Genomic DNA, 26359 nt, shown 5'->3' with positions numbered 1-26359 from the left:
GTTACGACTTCCAACCGCGATGACAACACATATAGTTACCTGTGCAGAATTTATCCCTCAATACAGAAGACTCTTGCAACAGCCCTTGCCACGCTATTCTCCTATCCCCATCAGTTAAAAGTCTTGGATGAGCTCTCCATTTTACGACCCGCCTATAGGATTCGAACATGCGTCTTAGTGCAAAATAGCCGCTTTGCGCTCGAGAGGTGGGCCCATCCAGACCCCTTTAGTTTCATTTCTCCCCTTCCATCTGAGGACCGCTTATCGTTCTGGCTCTCTAAGTCGGTGCTCGCCCATTGGCGCAAGGGTAGTTGTTATGAAATTAGCATGAACGATCGAGTAAAGGCTGCGAAGGTAATCGCTCGGAGGGCACTGCGCGAGGGATTGGACACGCCAGCGTGGACCGAACCTTTTGCCCAATGCCGCCGATAGTAAGGCCCTAACTCTGCCTTCACCACATCCGATTGGCTTGAAATGATTTATGATTGCTTTGTCTCGAATGTCTCCAATCGTCTGTGCGATGACGGAGATCGGTAATTTTTGCAATTAAGAATCACGATGTCTTAATGAACGCTGAAGCAATTATCAGCTTATATCATAGACTGTATCATGATTTTTATTCTTCTAAAACTGCAGTCTTTTTATTTTTTAATTAAGCACGATATTTATACTAAAAATATTGACACTATACAGTACACATCTTTCAGAAAGCTTTTTGAAAGATGTGCTGTATAGATAATATTTACTAAAAAAATATTTTTCTTAATTATGACATTTTATAAATTTTATATTAATTAAAAAACGGGTATAATATTTTTCTAGTCTTTATTTTAAAATATTTTATTTATTATGGAAAAGGGAGAATATATACATACAAGCATCATACACACATACACACGCACGCACGCGCGTATGTAAATATTTTTATTAATTTTATTGTACAATAGTTTAAAGTTATACACATTAATCAAATTTAATCAATTAATTCGAGAGATGTGCAATTAAAACAGAAGAGATTGGAATAACTCCGTAGTACTGAAATCATTTAAAATCAAAATAGGCTGTAATATTAAAGGAGGTAATATTGAAAAGTGACGAGAAAACAAATAAGGGCGGTGCTAAGTCGAAGTAAAAGTCACTTGACACATAACATAACTAGAAGTGACAGCCGCTACATGTAGAACAGGAATCGTCGAGAAACTGACACCGAATAGATTATGGACCTCATCTCTGTCGGTTAAGGGTTCAGGTGCAAGTTTCTTGCGTTGGGAATAATGAATTATCGTCACTCGTCTCATTGGCCGAATTTATCATGATATCTTGGAGTATTAACATGCTATTTTCGACATGCGTTCGTTACGAATACATTTTGTTAATGAATTATCATTATCGACGTGATTGTTTTTCTCTCTAAAATTTTTTCCTCTGCACGTTATATGCGTACGAGAGGAAATCTTATGTACACATAGAATAGAAGAAATTGTCAATAACGAGATTGTTCTGTCTTCGTTTTTTGCAGATATATTATCAAATGTTTGTTTTTGAAATATTACTTAAGAAATCCTATTTAAAAAAATATATTTAAAACAAATCGTGTAGTTGCGTTCCTAGTCAATGAAATAAAATATTCAAATGACAGCCACTTTATATTCGACAAAAATTGCACACCATCTATGTATGCTGGCTCGATAATGATGAGTTTCGTTAATGAGAGCTTTAAGCCACTTGGACAAGTAAGGAAGTGTAATTGAATAACATATCGATAAATTATGTTTGTGTAAGAAAGAATGTAATTGGTCGGTGTTGATAAGCGGAAAAGCTGAGATCGATCGTAATAAAAGAAAGGGCAACGAACTATCGTGCGAGCACAAGTATCCTGCGGTGCGACGTTGTCCGATCGAATCGCCGAGTAAGATTGATGGTTTCTTAATAACCGAGAAAAACCGGCAAAACGATTCGTCCACCGCGACACTGCGGGTGGTCAACAGTGAGCATTACACCTGGACGATGTAGTTTTTCTTCATGGTTTATTCTTCCTTGCACCTTCTCCTCCTCGAAATTTCTCAGGTTTTTTGCATCCAATATCAAAAATATAAATTTCCAGTGCGAGATGCGATCAATTTTTGAATGATGGAATCGACTTTGTTACTAATTTATGTCAGCAGATTGCACGAGTAGAGATATTAATCGTTTTATTTGATTTCATTCAATAACCATGAATCACTTGCAAAGGGTGCAATTACGACTGCCGTGAGTAAACTAATAAATGATCTAGCGTAACGTTCTGCGGACGGCACGCGCAATCGTCGATCTCCTTTTTCTGCGCTGTGAGGGAGCTAAAGTAATAAGAGAAACAAAATCGGATTTCGGCGTCGAAGCCGCCTACGTCGATGAGCCGAGTGGAACGGGTGAGAGAGTGAAGTCAGTTTGGTTCTTGTCACATTCTTGTCAAGCAGAACAGCATGCCACGTCAATCTCCTCGCTACGTTCTGCCAAGATGCCCCCCCCCCTCTCTCTCTCTCTATATCTCTGTCCTAAGTATCGGCATGGCTCCGGATACCTGTGCCGATTGACCATGAAGAATCGAAAGAGATGAATGGACGGATCGATAGATGGACAAGTGTTTGATACAGCAGAGAAATGTAACCGGCGCTTCATGACGCAGCCAAACTGCCTCATTAGCTCAGTTTATCCGCAAAAAATGCAAGTGCTGGAATCCATTTTAAGAGCTATCTGCCAAATAGCCGTCACATTATCTCTTAGTCTTTCGATCTTTCTTAAACCCGTATTTTTTTCACACTAAACGGTCTAACAACTCACAAACTTAGTGTAATGATATTTTTACTTTTACTGAATTTCCTATTAATTTAGAATTGTGATATTGTATTGCAGATTTGAAATTGAGACTTTTAACCGGAAGAAAAGAATTTATACGACATAAAGAAACTAGTACTTTAATATCTTTGTATGTGTTGTTTGTGTGTGCCGTTGAAGAAGCACAGAAAGTTTACTTTGTTCTAAAAAACGTTTTGTGGATAACGTATCTAAACTAATCTAGAATGTATGTACAAATTACAAATACGAAACGTAGCTTCTATACAATCACGCTACCAAGACACGCGTTATCGCAGATATTGTTATATCTTGAGTTTATATCTTATGATGCACATCAGATAATTTCGAAGAAATAATGCAGTCGTTACTGGTAGTGACAGTGGCAATCTACGAATTGAATTTAAGCCCTCGAAGAGAATGGAAGGAGAGCATAGTCGACCAAAAAATACAGCGGCGACGAGGCCCAATTCATCGCGACAGCTCGTGCCATCGATCAATCCACCTTGGTAAACACAGAGGATGGTATAAAACGAAGGAAGGCGGAGGGGGAGGCAAGCAAAAGAGAGACTATACAGAAAAGATAGCCGCGCGCAACGTTGTACTCGGTGAGACATTAATTGACACGAATGAAGGTAGGGAAAGAAAGAGCGAGCGATCTCTCGTCTACCGGAACGAGGAAGGTGCACACGTTACAGGGGGACATGTAGACCCCGCGGCACACAAGTGGGAGTGCTCGAGATGGGAACGAGAATTGAAACGAGTGGTGGCATCCCAGTTCATCCGATCGTGCCGTCGCGCCGCCGCATCGTCGAGCTGCAACAACGGCAGCAACAGAAACGACAACGAGAAGGACCGCGACGAGAAGGAGAATGAGAATGAAGGATGAGCCGACGTGTCCACGTAGGCGGAGCTCCTGGCTTTGTGAATCGGTTTCGCCGCCCTCGTCGCATTGGCTGCCATCGCATAGACTTCTGTTCCCGACTCTCGCGACCGATCGGCTCCCGTCACCCACGTGATCGGCCGATTGTTTCCCGTCTCGACTCCGGCGCTCTCTTCGTTTCCTTCTCGTTGCAATACGATCGGTTCTTCCTTTTTCGTTGCGGTTCCTTTTCCTATATCCGCCATACCTGGTTTTCTTTCTATTCTCTTCGTCGCGATATCGCACACTTGTGGCAAACTAAGATTTATGCGTGCCACCAGTTGAGACGTTTGTGCGAAGAGATTGAATGTGATACTGAACAGGGTTACCGTGCCAGTGTGCACAGGACGTGATCTCTAGCAGATATCACTTTGAAATATTTTAGTCTCTTGCTGTCAGGTTTGTAGACATCACGCGTGTCTATAATGAGTCGACATCACGCACCAACTCATTCGTGTCGATTAATCATGCGCATTTCTTTTGCTAAGGTTACGGTAAATTATAACAAAATGTTTTTTAATTTTTTTTAAAATCTCATAAAATGTAAACTGTTAGTTTTAATTTTCAAAAGATCATCATGCACATTGAATTTAATGTGATGCAAATAATTATATTGTAAAAACTTTATACAAACTTAATGATAACTTGTTTCTTCTCATCTTATTTATATTTCGATGAATGTCTACTGAAAAAGATGTAGAAAGATAGGTATACAAAAAAACGCGATGTATATTTATAAACTATCTCCAGCGAGTATTATGTTAACAATATTCATACAATTAGCTTTATGAAATAACACATTGTCTTTGATTTAATCTTGAGTATACTAAAACCATTCGATAATATAGCAACGATGAAACTGTCAAATTGAATATGTTAACAACGATGATCTGATCGTGTCTCGTAGTTAGGATGACTTTCTAAACTGGCTGGCTTTTATGGGTTCCTTAATTTTCATAGTCCTTGATGCAAATCCTTGATGCAAAAGTAAACCATTTCTCTCACGAATAAAATATGCTGTGTTTTATACATTAACCGTAAAATTTCTGTCTACTATCTCTGTGCAGTTTGTAAAGCTGGCTACAAAATCAGTGGTTCCATTGTTGATTATGCTAAATGAATGGTATGCTCGTAATATCGATGGCAATATTAATCCGCGATTCCTTTTAATTTTCTCAAGCAGGGTCCGTCACCGCCAATCAATATGCTAACGAGCGATTTCATGTTGCAGCGCGAACAAAATAAAAACTAAGGTAGTGAAATCGAGCGAAATGCCTAGAGGCAGAAAAGAAAGGACAAAGAGAGAACGGCAGACGCGATCAGTAATCGAAGCAATCGTCGTCGGCGAAGAGTTGCCGCTAGGCGATTCTACCTTCCACCTTCCTTCTGAGTACCTCTTTTGAATGTACGCCGGCCAATTAAAATAATTAGCGACGAAACGAACGAGAGCAAGTTTAGTACACGATTATTGATACAGATAAAGGGCGCGCGCGCGCAAGAGAGAGAGAGAGAGAGAGAGAGAGAGAGAGAGAGAGAGAGAGAGAGAGATGCGAGCGATGGACGATGGGCGATGGGAACAAAACGGCGAAACGCGAGGATGCGTTATTTACGATGGACTTGATTTAATAACGTCTATCATGGATGGCTCGTGGCTGCAATCGAACGTGAATCTGCTGACGTAAAAATTTGAAACAACTCAGAAGGTTGTAACATGGATTTAAAGTAACTCGAGTTGCTAAAATATGACTAGTTTCTTTACACTTCAAAGCTCTCTCTCTCTCTCTCTCTCTCTCTCTCTCTCTCTCTCTCTCTCTCTCTCTCTCTCTCTCTCTCTCTCTCTCTTTCTTTCTCTCTTTCTCACAACCCTATTAAGCATTTGAAGTTTTAATGACATTTTAATTTTTGCGAGCGTATCGCGACATACAAAAAGCAGATGCTTTAATCATTTTATATTGCTTTGTTCAAATTTTATCTGTTTATGAGAAGAGCGTTATTTATGATGAATTTAATAAATGTAAAAGTAACCTTTTGTGCGATCAGTGCGAAAAAAGAAACATTGAAATATACGACGTGTTTTTGCAATGTGCAGTTTGTTTAATTGCTATATTAAATATTGTGGATCGCGGAATCGCAATCCAGATAATGGCGTACCGATTAAATTCAATGTAGCAACGGCTAGTGGGGCGTCTACTTCAATTACTTTTTGTGCTTTATCGAACTTTAATCTTTTATAGCAAAACGTTATTTACGACGGGCTTGATTTAATAACGATTCAGGCAACGTCTCTCGCGTTGCTCACGGCCAGCACAAAAATAAAGAGAATCGCCGTCCGACGGAAACTCCGGAAACAATCGTACACAACACAACGTACACAATAGCCCGCGGCATCGTTTAATTTCCCAACTGGACTTTTCTGACGCGAGAGCGTCGGGATTAAATCCGACATAAACACATGAGAAAGGCACTTGTTTTAATTATTATCCCGATTTAATGGATTTTCGAAGGTTCCATAATCGATTAAAAAAAAACTTGCACTGTAATGTAACTGTCTGAAGAGGTACAAAAGGTTAATGATAGTCAATGTCACAAATAGTCCCTGGCGGAGTTCGATTTCAAGACATTAAGAAATTGAAATGGCAAAACTGCGGGAAGCTCTTCTCTCGGAGAGTGTCGAAATAAAACGAGTGTATGAGGGAGCCCAAAATTTGCTTTTAAATTTTGTTTTTCTTTTTTTAATTCTTGTTAATTCATCTCAAGTCCGAGTCTTATCAAAGAGAAAATTTCGATCAATCCAATGGCTAAAAATCCTTCTCGCGCGCATTGATTCCCATAAAAGATGGCCCGACTGTCTCGTAAATTTCGACAAGGCGAGGACTCGCGTAGTCTGTTACTACTTTGGCAGGCTCTGCACTGCCCTTACACGTTCGCAGTCAGCACTGCACAAAACCCCGACGCTATTACATTTCGACTGAGAGCCCGGCGGAAGACTGTAATCGATTACGCGGAGCCCGCGTTTCTACTTTCGACTTTATTTAACGCGTTACGTAACCTCAACAATGCCACTTAGACGTAGTATACTTTCGTCGTATACTCGAGGAGCAAAAGACATTCCTATAATTATCAATTTTTTTCAACTTTGCAAGTTTTTACTTATTTCTTTATATATGAAAAAAAATTGTTTGAAACGACCTTTGAATTTTAAATATGTGTGTGACATTCGAATATGTACGAATTAAGTTCTTGAATCGTAATAAAATTTTACGACAACGCGAGAAACACTAGATAGTCGTAACGTGAGACGTTTCCAGGATTAAGAGAAATACTGGACTGGGACTAGATTAGAGCGAAGCTGACAGGTAAAGCCGCCAGAATCCGACGACGTCGTTCGTAGCGTCGTTGTCGTCAACGCCGCGCCCCGTCGACGTTGTCTTGGTCGTTGTCGCTTACTCGAGCGAGTGCTTATAGGCATTGTTCCATTGAAGGACCGCTGCCGCTCTATGGCGAACCTGACTCGCGTTCGGAACCACCGGGGCGGCGTTTCATTTATTCAAAGTAAGTTATTGCGATCGGCTCGGCCACTATATTACCGGGCGAAGACTCCTCTCCTCCTTCAGCCATTTCTCTTTCATCGTTTCCGTCTCCTTCTTGTCTGCGTTACCTTCCTCCTCTCCGTTAAGAGTCGGACTCCCGTTCTCGATTTCCAGGTAAGATATTCATCTAATTCCACCTCTCCCTCCCTCACCCTCCCGCCCTTTTGCCCGATTAGTGGACGACCGAATGGCAATCCGGAGTGCCTATATAAGCTCTTCAACCGTTTGGACAGCAGCCACAAACTTCTCGGTGACCAAACGATCCGTTATAATGTTCACTCATGCCAAGGAGCGATCTCTGTCTTGAAACGAAATGCTAGAAGCGCAGGATAGACATCCAGCGCTTAATATCAATTATATCGCGTACGACTATTTGTTACTTACTCGCAGCTACGTATGATTTTGCGTTTATCACGAGATGCAGGGAGTTTGAATCTCGATAAATTATAATTGTTTTTTCAAAAGAAAGAATTTGATAGAGAGCAAATGCCTATTATACGATAAGTTATAACGTGTTGATTAGGAATGGCGGGGAACTATTAATCAGAGAAGATTCGTTGTAGAACGATATTCTTGAATGCGACTTCGTAACAGGAAGGAAAGAGCATTCAATTGACACTTGACTGATTCGCGAGCCACTAATTCTAGAGATTCATAGTACGAACGAATCGAATCGCTAGCGAGCGTGCTACGTGAATTCTGGATACGCAAACCCGCGAATCTGCTTGTTCGGTATGCCGGTGCGCGCGACGGGGAAGAACCCTTGGGAAATTTCTTGACAACGGCTGTGCGGGCCGCGCAACGTGGGAACAATTTGCAAGCCCGTGGCGGTTCGTAACATTCCTAAGCTCAACGGTAAACGGTTATTCGGGACGCGTCCTCGTACGTTCGTACGTGCATGTGCGGTCTGTATGCGCTTTTGTCCCGTGACGCCAAAGACGCCAAAGAATTTCGGAATTCGTTGCTGAGTTCCGCGCCTCTTCTTTCGAGCCTTTGACGGCTGCGCCCGCGTCCATCATTCATTTTCCTTTTTCTAAACTATGAGTCGTTGACTTCTCATCATTGTATTATTGTGCCGGCTGTGAAATGCTCTGCTTATCCAAAATTCTTTCAAATTGCATAGGAATGAGTATGAAATTTAATAATAGAAGATAACTGTGATTGTCTATCAGCAACGCTGATGACGATTTCTAACGATTACCTGTCAAGGTCTCGCGCGTAAACCTCTGTTCCGCATTCTCTTTCATAAATTCGAAAACATTATTGAGAAAAGGAAAGAGCAACTAAGACGTCGCTGCCAGAAAGAGGAGGACTGTAAATGTCGACGCGGGTGACATGCGTATTTCGAGCACGCGGCAACGAAATCCCGTCGGTTCTATTTGTGGGGCGCCACGGTGATGTTTCACATTGACGTTCCGACGAGCCTCCTTCGGGCTTCGTCTTCGCACGGTGAATCTTCATCGTCGGAAAACTTGAGCCGCCGCGCCGCCGCGTCTTGTGCCTAACACGATCTTCTCTTCGTGAACATGTCGTCGACATGTTATTTTATTGGAATGGTAAATATATTGCTTTTTTTATGTATCAATCATAAACACCGTGTCCCATATGATTTGTGAAGTTATACCTATAATATTACTTAGAATAACACTATTTCGGAGAGCCATTACGTTGCAAAAATAATTTCTCTTCTATTTATTTAACTTCTTACGAGTTGGGTTTTGCAACATTGTCCTAATATTTTTATCTTGTGCGTCTATAAGATATTTTGAGCTCTCTCTTTATGAAAGGTATACTTCTACATTACTTTTATGTATCTTCATTAAAATTTTAGTGCGTGCATATATAATTCCCTCGTTTCCAAATTCATAATACATCTTTTATGAGAAAAGGCAGGATAAACTTGAAGCAGATGCTGCGATCTTTTTCGCCTTTTATGTCCTCTTCGTTCTCATAGAGAAAGAAAGAAAGGGAAAGAACGTGTAAAGGTCGGTAAAAGGGAGGTGAGTGGAGTGCCGTGAGTGTAAGTAACGAGTTCAGAATTTCATTAGCAGACGGGCGGTGAGATTATTTTAAAGAGATACGGAATTACCTGATTAGGAGGGAAAAAGTCATTAACTCAGGCGAAACTAATTAACGCTAGGCTCGAGAACGGTTCCTCTTCTCTTCGTGAATTCATTCTTAACTTACCACAGCCGCAAATTTTTTTCGCATCTGCTGTTTCTTTTTTTTTCTCTCTCTGATTTTACTCTCGCAGTCACTGTGCAATCATTAGTGAAGAAAAATTATTCATCTTTTTGTAATATAATATGTTAAAAATTATTTCTCTCTTTAATACTTTGCATAAAAATTGCATTTGTTAGATCAAGATCATTATTACGTCTGCTGTAATATAATAAGAAGTATTATTATAAAAAATTCTCCCAAGTCTGGAAAAAAATTTATTTTATAGTTACATTTATAATGTACAGTTTAGATTTAATTTTTTAATGCTATATAACAAAAGAAAGAACGTTCAATGAATTACAATTAGGCCTTCTATTCTACAGGAATATGCGAAATGGGATAGTCGAAGAGTAGTGAGCCAAAGTATCGGAAATATGGTAGCAGAGAAATCTTGCAAGCGCAAAATAAAGAGATAAGTGTAAACAATAAGTCTCGCAAAGAGTTGAGCCAGACTAATCTCGTTATGGTTATGAATCGCCGGGCTCAGAATAATGCTGCTACTTAGGTGCACCGTCTGAGTTAATTTTATTCGCATGGTGAAACTTCAAACATTTATTTATCCATACATTTTCAATATACGATGTCTCAATCGATACATCTAATTATATCATTTATATGGTATGGAAAATACAGAAGTGTTTTATAATTACTAGAATAATCCGATTATAATTAAAGAAACATCTGATAAAACTTCTGATAAAACAAACAGAATTTTAATTTTTGTACAGATAAACACCTTTGAAGATTTGAGTAATTTGTTTTATTTTAAATTATAAAGATTAGAAAATCTTCTAGGATTAGAAGATTGTAATAAAAATTTATATAAAGATAATACAAACATTCGAAGATAGTGTCTTTATAATTGTGTATAACAATAACAAGTGCAAATATTTTTTTTGAAAATATGTATAGAAAGGGAAAAGTTATTTAATCGACTAATGACTTTTATGTTGTCAAGATTATCACAAACAAGATATAGTTATGCGATTTTATCATTTTACATATACTTTTTTGCACACCTTGAGCTGTTGCTGAGCGTTTAAACTGTATTTCAGTACTTGATTAGTATGAGAAAAAACATGTCAATTTATGGCTGCAATAAAAATTAATAATTTGTATATTTATTCGCGATAATATAAGCAGGATACTATATCTTTGCATTAAAGTGTAAAGTAATTTCTGTAATGAATCTTCATAAATGACGGAAATGATATTGTTGCGCATCGCTATATATATCGTATAGATTAGAAAAGGGCTCGCGTTAGTATTGTCATTACTTTTTGTCGGCAATATTGTAATTATCGTGTCATAGTGTAAAGTGAATTTGCACATGACGCTTATTGTGTGGAGACATAATAAAAGATATGCGCGAGACATGTTTTTCGCATAGCTTTGTTACGTAAGAAAAGAACTATTTTTTAACGCACAATTATTGCGCAAATAATTTATCGCAGCTCAAGTATTCGATATAGGGCGATGTTTCGCTGATACCATGTAGCAACGTCCGTGCTGTGTACCACCATAACAGAGAAATATGTAATGCGTATGTATATAAAGGGCATTATTTTTGCGTTTGTGCTTTCTAACATAATGCGCTCTTTCGCCTCGCGAGAACTCATCGCACCTTCCGTAAGTAATATCCGAATGGAATAAAATTGTAGCGCTTTGCGCCATGTGTCGAGAGCCAGGTATTCGCCACAGATCATCCCTTCAGGGTTCTTCGTTAAGCGAGGAAATTTTAAGGTTGCCGCATAAAACTGCGACTAAAGCCGACGACAAAAATCCTCGAGTTATGGGGCCGAGCACACCGTTTTACCGTGCAAGCATGCAGGTCGTTTCGTCTTCCATAGAAAAGTAGCAGAGAGGCGCGAAGGCTATTTCTTCCCCCTCTTTCTCTCTCTCTCTCTCTCTCTCTCCCTTCCTCCTTCTCCCGCCTTGACTATCCAAGCTTTATCCTCTCTCCCGCGCTCGTATCTGCACCCTCACTTCCCGCTCTTGAGTCGCTCCCTTTCTTCCCCGTATGCAATTCCCATGCATATCTGCGCGTTTCTTTACGAGGAACATCTTTTTTCTCCTGTCGTCGTCATCGTCTTTCTGGATATTCAGCGAGAATATGCGGTTGGCAAGAGGTAGCATCCCGTTTTCGAGGATCAAGGGTGGCGCACCCTTAATCGAAAACTAAGCGTCATACAAAAGAAAGCATTTTACGCACAGAATTGACTTATTGGTCGCTGATGCATATGGTGCACGCGGGAACATTAATCTATATCGCGTCGGCGATAATTAAATTTATTCCGTTTCAATTATAATATTACTGACGGACGATGTAGACAGCCGGTGTGCAGCACGTGTTTAATTGCAGATGCCATCAAATCATGAATTACGAATTCTCGATTTTTCGATGTTCGTTCAACGATGGTAGATGTTTCTTTTTCCGCGGTGCGCGGCGGCTCGCTCCATCACGCGCTTTCGATATTTATGCAACGTCGCACCGACGTAACGATGATCGAGCCTCACTCAGCGTTATGCACCAATGAACTCGAGAATGCAACTTCATCCGGATCGCCCAACGGGCATTCTCCGGGCCGGTCATTCCGAACCGGTTTCGGTTTGCAATATAAGTTACGGCGAGAGAAACAGACGGCCGATAAGCTGATAAACAAATCTTCCGCTACCGCTCGAGCGATTATTCTTTGCACGACGCGATCGCCTCGCGATCGTTACGTCGGCAAACGGCTTTTTAATCGAGGCAATTTGTCGCGAGTCGTGTGTCGTTTAATTAATAAAAACGTTGATTTGCTGAAAATTACTCGTTTCGAAAATATTACGGGGCATGCGAGTCCCCTTAAATGAACTCTATTAAAATTAACGATCTTATCAAGGTGTCGCTTATTAAAACGTTAAACCGCGCGCGGCGTGTTCCCGCCGGGAATTGATTAAAAACGATGTAAACGGTCGTGCCGCATACTTGCTATCTGGTAGCGTTCGTTAAGAAATACCTCGAAACGCATTCTCCTTGCGAGAGCTAATGCCGGTCGATCCATCTTGTCGCGGCTCTAATAACCCTTGATTTAACGAATAACGATTAATTTTATTCTTATGTCCGAACATGTTTTACAAATTTGGTCTACCGTCTGTTAATATACATGACGCCAATTGTTACAGATAAATAAAGATTGCAAAAGTGCATTTGTCGGAATAAAGTTTGTTTAAACTTGAAATAGATTTTACGTATTTGAAGGTTCGGATAGACAAATGACAAATGAGAAAATAAGAGTGGATAAAATTTCCCCGCAATCAACACAGAGAATTAATCGTTGACGACAATTTTTTAAATTTTATTTTAACTCGATTAGTGTACAGGTCACGTATAGAAAGTTTTGCAGAGAAACAAGGCATAAAATGTGACAGAGGTTTGGATCTACGGCAAGAGAGCTGATTTCGCTGCTTATACATAAACGCTTGATTCTATACGATTTGCAGCAAGCGAGGGGTCGAACGTTCAAACGTCGTGTACGTCAGGCGCAACCTGAACACGATGCGAGTTTACGCCGCGGAGACGTGCAACGTTGGCTCGTATATCGCTGCGCGCTGGGTCGCTACCGCGCGCATGTAACAGGAAACTTACCTTAACCTCGTCACCTTGCCACACTTATTTCAAACTGGTGGCCATATTTCCATATGCAGCATAGTCCGCGCAATGGGCGATTTTCGAGAGCGTGGTACGGCCAGATCGAGCGGATGAGGCGGCGCGTGACGAGCTAGACGTCGACGTCGCGTCGGCGGCGTCGCAACCGCGTGAGAGCGAGCCTAGAGATACATAGAAGCCGCTGTCACTGTCAACGCCTAATGAACGATATATATAAGCCAGGGAAACCCTGCTAAGAATCCAAGATGGCTACCAGCGTCCCGAAGGATCGCGAGGGAATCCTGTGATTACATTCCTGGCTCACCCGCTCCCTCTCTCGCACCCGCGCCACCGGCACGTTTCGGAAGTCCCGTTACCGTCGCTCGCCCTCGCCCTCGCCCTTGCCTTCGCCTTCACCCTCGCCACTCCGCCACTCCGCCACTCCGCCGCACCGACGGTACCTTATTTCAGGAGCCTTCCGGCGTGTCCTGGATAGTTTTAGAACATCTTCCTGACGTACAAAAGTCTTGTCATTTGAGCGGAAATTGTAACGCCGTTGTCGCAGCAATCGTGCTCCACGATTATGCGCGCTGCGTGGCGTCTTGTTATTCCCGCACAACTAAAACCGACATGTCGTTCGTCAATTTTCTTCTACTTAATTTGGCAGTTGATCAGGATTGTTTCTATTTCACGCTAACAGATTAAACGTACCAGCGTACAAAGATAATTTTAGTTAGCACACGGATAATGTGACGGAAATGTTTCGAGCGCGATAAAATCCGACATTTCTGGCAGGATTCAGACGTCAAATTTTCAAAAGCTTTCATGACAACGGCAATTGCAACGCAAAACAGGTCATTGATAAAAGATTGTGACAATACGCGCGACTGTAAACTATCGAGATCATCTATCGACATCACAACGATGTTATGATCATTTGTACATTTCCGTTTTGTATTATACACAAAATCGGAATATGGAGTACAGAATAATTTATCTGCTTGCATTTGCTCAACTCATGATAGTGATTGCGAATTGTTCTTAATTTTGAAACAATTCACAGTTGATCGTATTATTTACATAAAATTTTTAAAACAATGAAATTATAATTCAACAAGCTGACAAATTATTACTACTATTTCTCTGTTAGTATCTATCTGGCTTTCATTTATGTGTAAATTGCATTTTACTCAATACCTAAAAAATATCTCGAATATTCCAATGCCACATTTTGAAGCTTGGCGCGCGTGCGCGCGCGCATGTGTGTGTGTGTGTGTGTGTTTGTAATCGATTACTGATTTCGGGTCATCGCCGATGGCGAGCGGCAGCAGCTGCTTTTATGGCGTGGAAAAACGAAACGAACGCTCGTGAGTAATCGCGCTCAATAACCAGCGTTGTCTTTTTTAATTAAACCTCGTTATGATCAATTTGCTGTACAATGCCAGGTACCAGCCATCGAATATCCATCCTCGCGATAGAGAATCGTCGCTACTCATGATTAGTTGGCTGACACAAGAGCGAGAGAAGCGCAGTGGTTTTTAATCGAGAATATCGCTCCAACAGCAAAAAAAATTGTACTTGCATCAATGCGATTGTTATATGTTGGCGCGCAACTCTGTTTCCTGAAAACATACACAGTTTGACAACGCGAATTTTTATTTCTGTTTTATTTGTCGATTCTCAGTCACGATCATACTGCTACTATCCAAAGAATTCTCCAGTGCTTTCATCACGTCAGCTTTTTAGCCATGTTTCTTTTATTTCTAATATAAGCCCGAACAACACAACATCAAACAGCGATAAAATAAAATATAAGAAAAAAATCTCGTTTGTGCCCGTACGATTTACGCAATACTAATTATGTGCGTGTGGTAGGAGAAAACACAAAGGGAAATAATAGCACTGTCGATCACGCTAATGACCGAAGCAAAGGCGAAGATGAGTGATGAATGGAGGGGGCAGTGATGTGTGTGTGTGTGTGTGTGTGTGTGTGTGTGTGTGTGTGCGCGCGTATATGCGTATGTATTGTACTATAATAGCACCCAGCGCGATAAGAGCGACGTTAAGTTACAACGATAAAAATAACTGTAAAGTTCCTGCCGCCGTTCATTTTCTTGATACGGTGAGAGTAATCTAAAGAACTTGGAATGTGGTAACTAAGTGGCAGCTCCGTTGTAACGTATTAACAAATACTGCGACAGGCAGATAGACGCACTGTGTCTTATCAATAAGTCAAGGTATTCCGAGAGACTTGCAAAATGGAAAAAAAATTACACAAATTCAACGCGAGTAATAAACGTAATCGCAACGAAATACAAAAGTATAGATAAATTTAACGCTGTTCCCTCCAAGGATTACATCGTACGTACGTCATCATACCACGTATTGCGCTAAATAATTCTATTGTATTGTCCTCGAAATAAGTTCTTAAAACTTCATAGTATCCAAATTTGGATTGCAACAATTTATACGTTTGATCACAAATAAGACGGTAAGTTCGTTTTAGTATATAGAGTTTTCACGTATTTGAAAAATGTAAAACATTACTCAAAAAGTTAATTGGTGAAGATAAAATCAAAATTTGTAAATAAATTCTAACGTAACAATTATGATAAATAGTGGCACATATAAATCTAAGTATAAAATAAATTTTATCACGATTGTTTAAGCGCGAGTACGATATTTCTGTTATGTGAGTTTTTGGCGCGGATATATCTTTGCAATATAACTCCGTATCATTGTCGTTTTTGCTTCTTTTTGATTAAATTCGACTTTACGAGCGAGCTTGCAACGCAAAGTGGTAGCCGAGAAGTTCATCATCATCAAGACGCAAAGAGTGCTGCGTGATTCGACCCGAACGTAAAGAGAATTTATACCCTTTACAGCTACCGCTCGTTAGCCGCACGATTCAATGACCTTTACGTCTAAAAGTCTCTTATGTTCACTCCATGATTCCTAAGAACAACTATATATAGAACGTTATTAGTATATTTGTTAGCTGAAAAAGTTATTCATTATAGATTTTTATTTATTTATATTTATTTTTATTGTTAACATTATCATGTTCATGTGTGCACGCCAAGTTTCTCCAAATTAGAATAAATGTGAAAATAAATAATAATTATTTTCTTAAGATTTACATGTAAGTGCTTCCCTCGCTTCTCGTTGCGTTTGCTTATGTTCTTGCTACTTTATTGCGTTTATAAGGAGAGCAAAAATTATTACAACTTGTCGAATCGAAATATCTTGTTCGCGTCGAACATTATGCTATATTGTAACGAATGTGCAACGAAAAGAAAAATGTGGTCTCATATCCTATTTTCTTTTCTACCTTTTTTTTTCTTTGTCTGACGAACGAGCTGCCAGTATTGCTCTATGACGTTCAACACGCCCCTCTTTTGCTGTCGACCTCGATAGCTTTGCTAGTAGCCGCAGTTCACGGTAATTATTCCCCCTAGCACTTTAAATACAGTAATCCCTGAGTTTCTTCGCCGCGTTGTTTATGGTAATTCCCGTTGCCGCTATAAATATTCCTGCAAATACAAAAATTGCAACTCTCGGCCAGGTACCATGGTGCGGACGATGGCCACTGCTCACGCTATAGGAAATCACTCGCGAATGTTGAAAGAAAATGAGAGAAGAAATACACAGTTACGACATTCGTTACGAATTGCACATGACGCAAAAATATCCGCTCGAAATATTGAAATATTCGCCAGAAACTAAACACAACTAATGAAAATTTCGGATCTTTAATATCGGATTAGTTTGCTGCTCATATAATGTAATAGATGTAATAATTACATTTAGACAAATCTTTTATACAATATCCTTTTGAGAATTACATAAATGAAGTATCAATACTTAAATCGAGATGACAACCTAGAAAATATGCGATGAGGAATTTTATTGTACGTTTTATAGCAAATTTAAGCCACTTAATAGAATTGCTTATTGACATATGATTATACGGTTCGTCTGGATTTCTTTATCTCCCTGGAATCTTTCAAACGTTCTCTTCTTCTACGCTATAAACTCCTATGTTATAAAACTTTTTCTTTTGTATTTTACCTAGTTTTATCTCATGAAAAAAATTTGTTTGCACTTTTATCGATGTGATGTACTGTAATATATCCTCGTTTGGTAAACTAGGGGTAATTAATAATAATGGGAAAGGGGGTTGTTAATCTCGTTTAATATAATAAATAAAATGTTTAATCCTTTTTGTCAAAAATATAAATCGACCATTGCCAGAATCCAGACGTCACGATTTGCAGATCGCAACGTCAATCGACTTCTTTCGACGTGAGAACAGGATAAATAAAGAATTCCTTCATCGTTTTGCCGCCACCCGTCCGCGGTCGTCATTACCTGCTTTCCCATTTAGTTGCGGCGGATTCAAACTCACGATTCCATTTCGCTGGGAGACGTCAGTAAATACGTTCGTGCTCGCACGATATTTGCGATAGACAGTCCCTAACGAACAACTGAGCGCGAGAAGACAAACGAGTTATCCGGCCGATTATTGTCTCCACCCACAGAGCTCGATTTTCTCATTCTCTCTCGGGTACTATCGATCGGTGATGTTAATATTAGATGAGTGAGGCACCTGCCGCCCTCGTTCTCTAGCCATTGTCACATACCCCTGAAAGTTTAATTGACTTCTTCGCCCGACCACCTCGCATTGACCTTTTTGTCTTGGAAGCAGCTGCTGCTGCGCTCTGGTGTTATCAGAAAAAAAGTGCGACAGTGCCGCTGATTATTTTATACGAGCAGAAATTAGGGAGACACCGTGCCGCTTAATACAACTTGTCACTAGTTGTGAACGTGCTTCTTTGTGTTAGTTCAGGCGAGTTTCATACCGCGTTTATAGGCAGTCACTTTGACGTTAAGTATCTTTGACCATAATTTAACTGTTCGTTTATTCTTTTCTTCTTTTAATCTTAAAAGAAAAGATAAATTATGATTAAAACTAAGATATCGTTTATGAAACTAGTTAATTTGTATTGCATGTTTGTAAATGTAGCAGAACATTGTTAAAATTAATAATTCTAAAGATATTATTTCTTTTCTTTTATTATATTTTCTCTTTTGATGTAAAATAGACGAGATATACATATAATTTCGAACAAGTTTTTTCAGCTTTTTCCAGTTATTAAAATCTTAATAAAATACGCTGTAAACCTAAACAATGTAAATCGAAACTTGTGTAACAGGCAAAATTTTACATTTTATTAGTTTCTTTATGATAAAATGAGTATAGAGTATTTCGTCTCTTGCAGAAACTAATTAAAGTCTAATATAAACAATTTAATTAACAGGTACAGCATATTGCATTTCTCAACACCCCCTCCCTTCACACACACACACACACACACATATTGAGCGTACACACTTTTCCTTTTCTATGTACTTGGAAATTTTTAGCCTCCGTCGTAGATGCATTTTACGAAGAAAATAAGCGACTGCACGTCTACTCCATTCTTTTAACTAATTACTTCATTTTATACTTTTGCGTGTTTTATATTTTTGTACAAAATTATATATATATATATATATATATATTCATATATATTCTCAGATACACATGTGTTTATAATATTATTAATAATGATTTATAAGTAGGTCTTTGCAAGAAAACACAACGCGACGCTTGACATTCTCGAGTTCGGCGTACATCATCAGAGAAATACGCTCGCACGTACATCGCATTTTTCCGTTTAATTGCCTGGCGCGTACATACCATTGGGAACTCGGAAGGATAGCTGAACGCATCTCAAGATACCGTGCGGTAGTATTCTGGTCTCCGGTCTCTTGGAGCTGGCGAGAATGTAATTATGAAGCGGAGATCTACGGGATGCGATAAGGCCCCGCGAGCGTGATGGATGTTTTCAGCGTCTGCTCCGCGTCTGCTCCGCATTACTGACTTACGAGCTCGCGAGTATAGACACGTCGTCTCTCTCTTCCTTCTTCAGGCTGTCTCGCTAAGCGCTGCCGATATACATATGCGCCGACGGGACAACCATTCTATGTAAATCGCGTAGTAAAGGATCCGACACACCGCGAAAGACGGTGCACGGCGCTTCCTTAAGAACCCTGCCATCCTCACCGCAACAGGACCATGTTCGTCAATGACGTTAAGACGGCTATTCGTACGACTATCCTGACAGTCGAGAGTTAAACATTCTAGACAGGCGTCTTGTGTTCCAATATATCGTACGGATTTTATATATATGTTTTATATATACTCGTGTCTGAATTAGATTTTAATTCATTATGCATTGAACATAATTATCAAATTATAATTAGAGTTATATATCCGGATTTAATCATCTTGCTGTATAAAGCGATACTTGTAAAAGTTTGTAATTGAATCTGTGTGACATGACTAATTTTAGATAATACCACCTCTTATCTTCTTTGGAAGCGTTTAAAAATGACTATTTTAACTTGAAATTGGAAAGTTCACGGTTTCAAACTTAAAAGAAATTTTATTCTCAACATTTCTAGTTAAATGATATCGAGTAGATGAAACATACATTAACAGAAAAATGTATTTGTAATTATAATTGCATAGTAAAATAATTATAGTAAGCAATATCACTTTTACAGTAATTATTACTATAATATTGGTAATAATAATTATACGTCTATAGCAAATGCTGATAATAATTGTTTTATGGTACAACTTACTACATATTAAAATCTCCATTTTGGCAGTTTTATGGCAATCCATATTATAAGTTGCACAGACCAATATTATGATTATGAGAACATTAATATAGTTTAAACAAACAATAATTTATATTGTTGAATAATATAGGATTGAATCCAAAAATGACTATAAATTATAATGATATTATGGTTATCACAACTATTTTTTCTCCTCAGTGTATGCTCTTTGGCAAAATAAAATTATCTTTATGTGTGATATTTTTCTCTTCTTGATTCGTCTTCAATTTCTTTTATTAATACCGAAAACAAAGCTCAAAATATCTTGACCATCGGTTCGAAGGGAACGCGAAGGAACAACTAATGCAAAGGGATTATGGCTTTCATATACACGACACATATAAGATTGTGCATCGTGCGAGCTCTCTTGGTCCCGCCCAGATCTGCTGGCCAATAGTCATTAGCTGGGCCCATTAAACCCCCAAACGTACACGTACACGTACTCACGCACGCATGCACTCGTTCGCGCAACCCTGCACGCGTGTGCGTAATAATCATGTGATACGCGTGCGCGCATTTAAAAGCTATTTCGTAGTAGAAGGATAAAGACGAGCTGATTCGATGCACTGTGAGATGTGAAAGCGAAAAGAGAAATAGCGGATAATCTAAGAGAAAGTGAAGAAAGACGGAAAAAGAAATATGCAGGCTCGTGTCTGCTAGACACGATGCTAGTATGGCGCATCGTTCTGCCTACTTCGGTGCCGTGGTTTGCGTACGTTCGCTAGACGGTTCGGCTCGGCCACCAGCCTCATGGCCTGCGGCAGGTCTGGTAGCGTTTCCCGGTGAGAGACGGTGAAACCAGACGGTGGGGAGCCTGCACGGGAGGTAGAGGCGGGCCCGAGAGGCGGCTTTAACGCCCGCCTTCCATCGACTTTATAGCGGCTGATAGCGGACGGCGTAATCAAACGGCACTTGCCGTCATGTCGTGCGTTATCGTGACGCACAAGCGCGCAGAGATCACGGAAGAGACCGGGAAATCAGCGTGCAATTCCGACAGCTAAGCAAAGGAATTATTTAGCCAAGTTTTCTCCGGGCAGATCTGATCTCAATCAGAGGCAAAAATACCTGCAATTTTCCCTAAGCTTAAGACAGCCTTCTGTATTCTTACAATTAATGATAAACAGACTTTATATTAAACTTTACTCAAAATTATATTACTTGTACAAGAAAGTAATAATCGTATCGAATGGTTTGCAGGATAAAAAAATAAAATACATCTAAGACGGACGATGACGCTTAATAGTTGTTTCAAATATGTTACGTAATAAACATTTGTATTTAAGTGGAATATTTTATAAAATACTTTTAATTAGTAGGCAATTTCCAGAAGTCGAGTACTTGCTTTGTATTGTAAATGACAAAAAAAAAACTGCATTTTTGGAAGGATATAAAATGTTGTAGATATTTTTAAATGCTGATAATTTTCCTATTAGTCTTTCTTATATTCTCAAGCTAATATAAATGTTATGTGTTTCTGTTATTATTTGCATATTTTCTCCTATAACATTAAATTTTAATATTTTTTATGCACATAAAGTTTTTCATAAAAATTGCTACATTATTTTATCATTGTTTTTAATAGTATGATGAGAGATGTATTTACTGTCACTTACAGAGTGCAATTATTATATTTCTTTAGGTTTTATACAACATCTTCCTAAACTTTTACTTGCGACGACACACACTATTTGTTTGCAACTAAATCAATAAAATTAATATGTAAAGTTGTTTCTTCCACAACACCTTCCACTACTTTGAAGAAATTTGCACACTTATTTGCACACTCCCGTGCACGTGAAAATATGTTGGTCCTTCCGTTTTCCAAGATTTTAGCAAGAAGAATGCTCTCTTCAACGTACGTCCGCGTCGAGGAACGTCACTTCCTGGCATCGTGCGGAGAACTGCGGCGGCGAGCCGAAGCCACGGTAGAAGAGGCAGCAACGGGCAACGACGAGCGGATATTTCAGCTGGCGGCTCCTGCTGAGATGCGGCGATTATGTTTGTCCATTAATATGCGCCGAGACAAGGCAACGTGGTCCTTTATCCGTTCTTTTGCGATGGTGTAGCGAGTAGGTCTCTGAATCTTCGGATCTAGGGCCGATCTGGTACGTCCTATCATCATTTATCACGATGCTTCACGCACATTTCTCGTCTTGCTCACGACCGTACACACGCCGTTGCTTCATCGATATGAAACAAGTTCCAAGTGTAGTTTCAGTTTATCGACAAATTTTATTATACAGTATATATGTACAACATGTGAATCGTAAGAGTTTCTCAATCATTATACTATTATGTTGTTATTTTCTTCCAAACAATTTGCAGCAATAAGAATTTATTTTTAATTCTTTAAAAACAAACTTTTCTGAAGACTTAATAAAGTCTTACTAAAAGTAGTCTTCGGCCAAATATAAAATGGTTGCAAATTAAAACATTCATGTGATATATGAAAATGTCCAACGGCAATGAGTACCGTAAGTTTCGTAATCATTCTGTGTCAAGTTGTAGAGATGACTTTGGGTTTAACGAGATCGATGCTTCCGAAAATTCCACGAGGCAGTTTACAAGATACCGCGATAGAAGGCTGTCAATTATTTTGAACAGAGGAGGAAGAGGATTATCAGTAATAATAATTTTGTTTTCGGGAACGGCTACGTTGGGCGGCAAGTGATTTAGTAACTCGGTTCTCTTAACTTGTTTCCTTTTTTCTCTCGACTGGCCTAGCCCGGGTCTCACAAAGACCGCGTCAATATATGTTAATCCACAGAATATAATCCCCTGGATACGAGTCCGAGAACGATGAAGCGAGGTTATTAAAGCTCTTGAGAAACTCGTCCTCTCGTCTGCCGGTATCGCGTCCCGCGCCGCTAGTCCCGAAGAGAAGTTATGTTTGCCGCGTCGTCGTAAATATGAAATATCGAAGTCCGGATTCACGGATCGTCGATTTCATCGGTACCACGGCGAAGATGATCAGTTTCGGTGTCTCCATCCCTCTCTTTGAATTCTCTGCCTGTGGCATTTTGCCTTCTTCAGCATTCAATTCCGGCTGCCAATTAAAAAATTCTTCTTTCGACAATTTCATGAAAGAAGATTGTGGGCTAGGAATTGAGACCAACTGGTCAAAAGGCTTCGCTCTCATCTCTCTGGAAGGAGACACCTGGCAATATCCCACACCAATGAATTCTTTCATCGCTGCCGTTATCCGCACGATAAGTTTCTCAAAATTAAAAATTCTTCGTCCTCTAGTAGTCTCATCGGAATTGTCGTGATGTATGATTGTCGAGAAAATTGCAAAAGCTGGTTTATTTCCGAGCATCTATAGATGGAGCGAGCGAATATTGCAGATAAGGTACCTAGTGGCGGAAAGTGTGTCAGGATACACCGCGCGGTTCCTTGCTTGTTACGGTTGATTGGCATTTGCATAGTTAATGTATAATGTGAGTGAATTCACATCGCCGATGACTATGCAGATTTAGACACGCGGCATGTAGTATCGCAATTGCGAATTGGATCAACGATCCAGCCAGTATAGCGTGGAGGTAAGACGTGACAGAAGAGGCGTCCGGAGACTCATACTCGATAAGGTTTCTCAAGGGAAAACCCAAGCGGAAGCGTTCGAATTAAAGGTCGAGCAAGATTTATCTCAAAATTGTTAATCCTTGCTCGTTAACTTGATCTTGCGAGCACAAGAAGACAAGTATTTGAAATCGGCAAAATCAGCAAAATCGGCGCGTATGATTATAAGTCACGGTAGATCTGGATTAACGACAAAACTGCAAATAGTCACACGCGGATTATTATTATTTTGTTATTTTCTTCGCTTTTAACGTAGTCTGCGTGGACCGATACGCAGCACTGTATATTACTCGCGGTAAATTTGGATCAGAGTCCCAACAACATCTATATATAACGCTCAGGAATCGCGATTCCTTAATATACATGCAACATTGTTGCCTTCTCATTCGAGGGATTTCTCAATGGAATACCGAATCCGAATGAGGAGGCATAATAACTATTTCTTTTTACCTCTCATCCTTTGCACGCCGGAGCAGCGAATGGCGATGCGGATCGAGGGAGCGAGAAATGAAGAAAGTGAAAAATGGAAAAGAGGAGTTCAGAAAGGAGAAGAAGAGCAAAGAAGGCACGGTGTAGTATAACTAATACACATACTCACAAAACATACACGCTAGATTTTTCAAAAAAGAAATTATAAAAGCGTGAAACTGAAAACGAGAAAGAAGATAATAAAGAGGAATCTTTATGAGACGCAACGCTTCCGAAACTCAAGTTCCAAAGAGAAAAAATAGACAGGATGCACTGTCATTTCCAACGTTGTTTATCATGTTACAAAATTTATAAATAAAGTTGCCACTGCAAAGATGCAGACGAAACCTGCCGAGAGATTAAAGAGAGATTGAGTATTTATTTGTTAAAAAATCGTGCGCGTGTTAAGAAATATAGTGCGTTTTTATGTAAAACTTTTGTAAAACAAAATGAATAATTTAACATGTAAAATTTAATTTAAATTTATATATACGAATAACAATAGTAAATATTATGCTACTAGTCACATAACTTATTGTTAGACATGTAAGCTCAACAACTCTTGTAATCTTAAATATTAAACATATTATTTTGAAATATGTGTCGATTTTTATCCGAAATTGTCAGTCTTTTTAAAATAGATTATCAATAATAAATGTAACAGATTGTTAATTGAAAAAATCTTAGCAAATGCTCATTGAAGCATAAGTTTCATATAATACTATATTCCACGCACATCACGAGCATGTAATCGCGAGATAAATAATAAAACAGGCACGTTTTGCTGCTTATATTGTTAGAGACTCGCAATATTTGTGTATATCATACTGCTTTATTAGTAGCATACTCGAATCACGATTTTATCTAGCATATTTAAAACATAAAAAAAATTATTAAGCAGACATATGCAACTTAAGGCTAAAAACTATGAAGCGGATTTTATATGAATTACACGTTTTACAATTTTAGTCATTTTTTAATTTTATTGTTACGCAATTACACTAGAGTAATTAATCAAGAAATTTCTCGGTCGCAATTTTTCATAGAAGATTCTGTTTTTTCTTTCATTCTCTTTTATTCTCTTTCTCTCTCTCTCTCTCCCCTATCTATCTGTCTTTTTGACGATAGACGAATCTTATCTGTTGAATGAGACCTAATTTATAGCAGGTCCATGTATGTAGATTTCGCCAGCAAAAATATCCGAGAGGAAAAAGCAGTATATAATGTTTTACCTATTACAGATGAGTAACTTAAATCGAGAGTGCGCGCGAGCGCTCGTATGCATACGTGTGCGTCCGTGCAGTCAAGCACATGTCGGTTGATTTAATGTTAGATTGGTCACGGGTTGTCGCCTCATCCTCCGACTCGATCACCTTCTTTTTTTTTTCTTTTCTCTCGTTCTCTCTTGATCTTTTCTTTGTTACTCTCTTATTAAACTAGGGGGGGGGGAGAGAGAGAGAGAGAGAGAGAGAGAGAGAGAGAGAGAGAGAGAGAGAGAGAGAGAGAGAGAGAGAGAGAGAGAGAGAGAGAGAGAGAGAGAGAGAGAGAGAGAGAGAGAGAGCGCGTGTGTATCAGTGTGTATAAGTAAGAACCTTATTTATATTTTTTCTTTTTTCCTTGCAGTTTTGCTTTTTTTCTAGTTTATAAGGACCCAGCACAAGATCTTTGATCACTCCGCCGACAATCGAGCGACCTGATCATATGCTACCTTGCATCGAAAAGAAACTGATCCTTCTCCGCGTTTCTTTATTTTTTTCGTTCTTCGCGGAGGCAATGCGATTATACGCACAAGATCGTTAATTGCCGCATCACAATCATAGATTTTCTGAAGTTGTGTTGTTTAGTCACGTTTGTGTACATCAATTGTTATTGAAGTATTGATTTAATTTAATATTTTAGAAAAATTATGACTTTATATATACATGTATAAAATACCATTTTAAACATAAGATAATTATTCAATTAATATAATAAATATTATACGTATAGTAGGTATTATTCACAAACAAGTTTTACTTTAAATTTATTTACAAGTACTTATTAAAATTTAATTTTTTTTGAAAAAATTTTTAAATTAGATTTGAATTAGATTTGAAATGTGATAATTTGTAATTGATTATAATATAGATTTCAAAGATAGGAAGAACGACGAAATGGTGCAATTTTATTTGTAATGCATTTAATATTTACTATTGCTTTTTGCAAATTTTGCTTAAAATATTAAATTTATGTATATAAACAGAGTATTACGCAAATATTCAGTCTCGTCACATCTTTAAATAAAACTATCTTATACCTACAAGCAAATGCTTGTAAGCGTATCGACAATCGACGACGGAAATGTCATGTCACGCGAACCGTATCCATCTGTTTATAATCAATCACATC

The 26359-nt window shown here is 39.0% G+C and overlaps 1 long non-coding RNA gene across 1 annotated transcript; it reads left to right on the top strand.

Moving 5' to 3' along the window:
* The first annotated feature begins 893 nt into the window (after window positions 1-893).
* On the top strand, window positions 894-24222 carry LOC105830308. Its single transcript, XR_004964118.1, has 2 exons — window positions 894-8900; window positions 9176-24222. It is a non-coding gene; the product is annotated as an uncharacterized LOC105830308 (long non-coding RNA).
* The last annotated feature ends 2137 nt before the right edge of the window (window positions 24223-26359 follow it).

Source organism: Monomorium pharaonis, chromosome 7 (assembly GCF_013373865.1).
Source record: "Monomorium pharaonis isolate MP-MQ-018 chromosome 7, ASM1337386v2, whole genome shotgun sequence".
NCBI classification, from domain to species: domain Eukaryota; kingdom Metazoa; phylum Arthropoda; class Insecta; order Hymenoptera; family Formicidae; genus Monomorium; species Monomorium pharaonis.
This window is presented reverse-complemented; position numbering and strand designations above follow the sequence as displayed.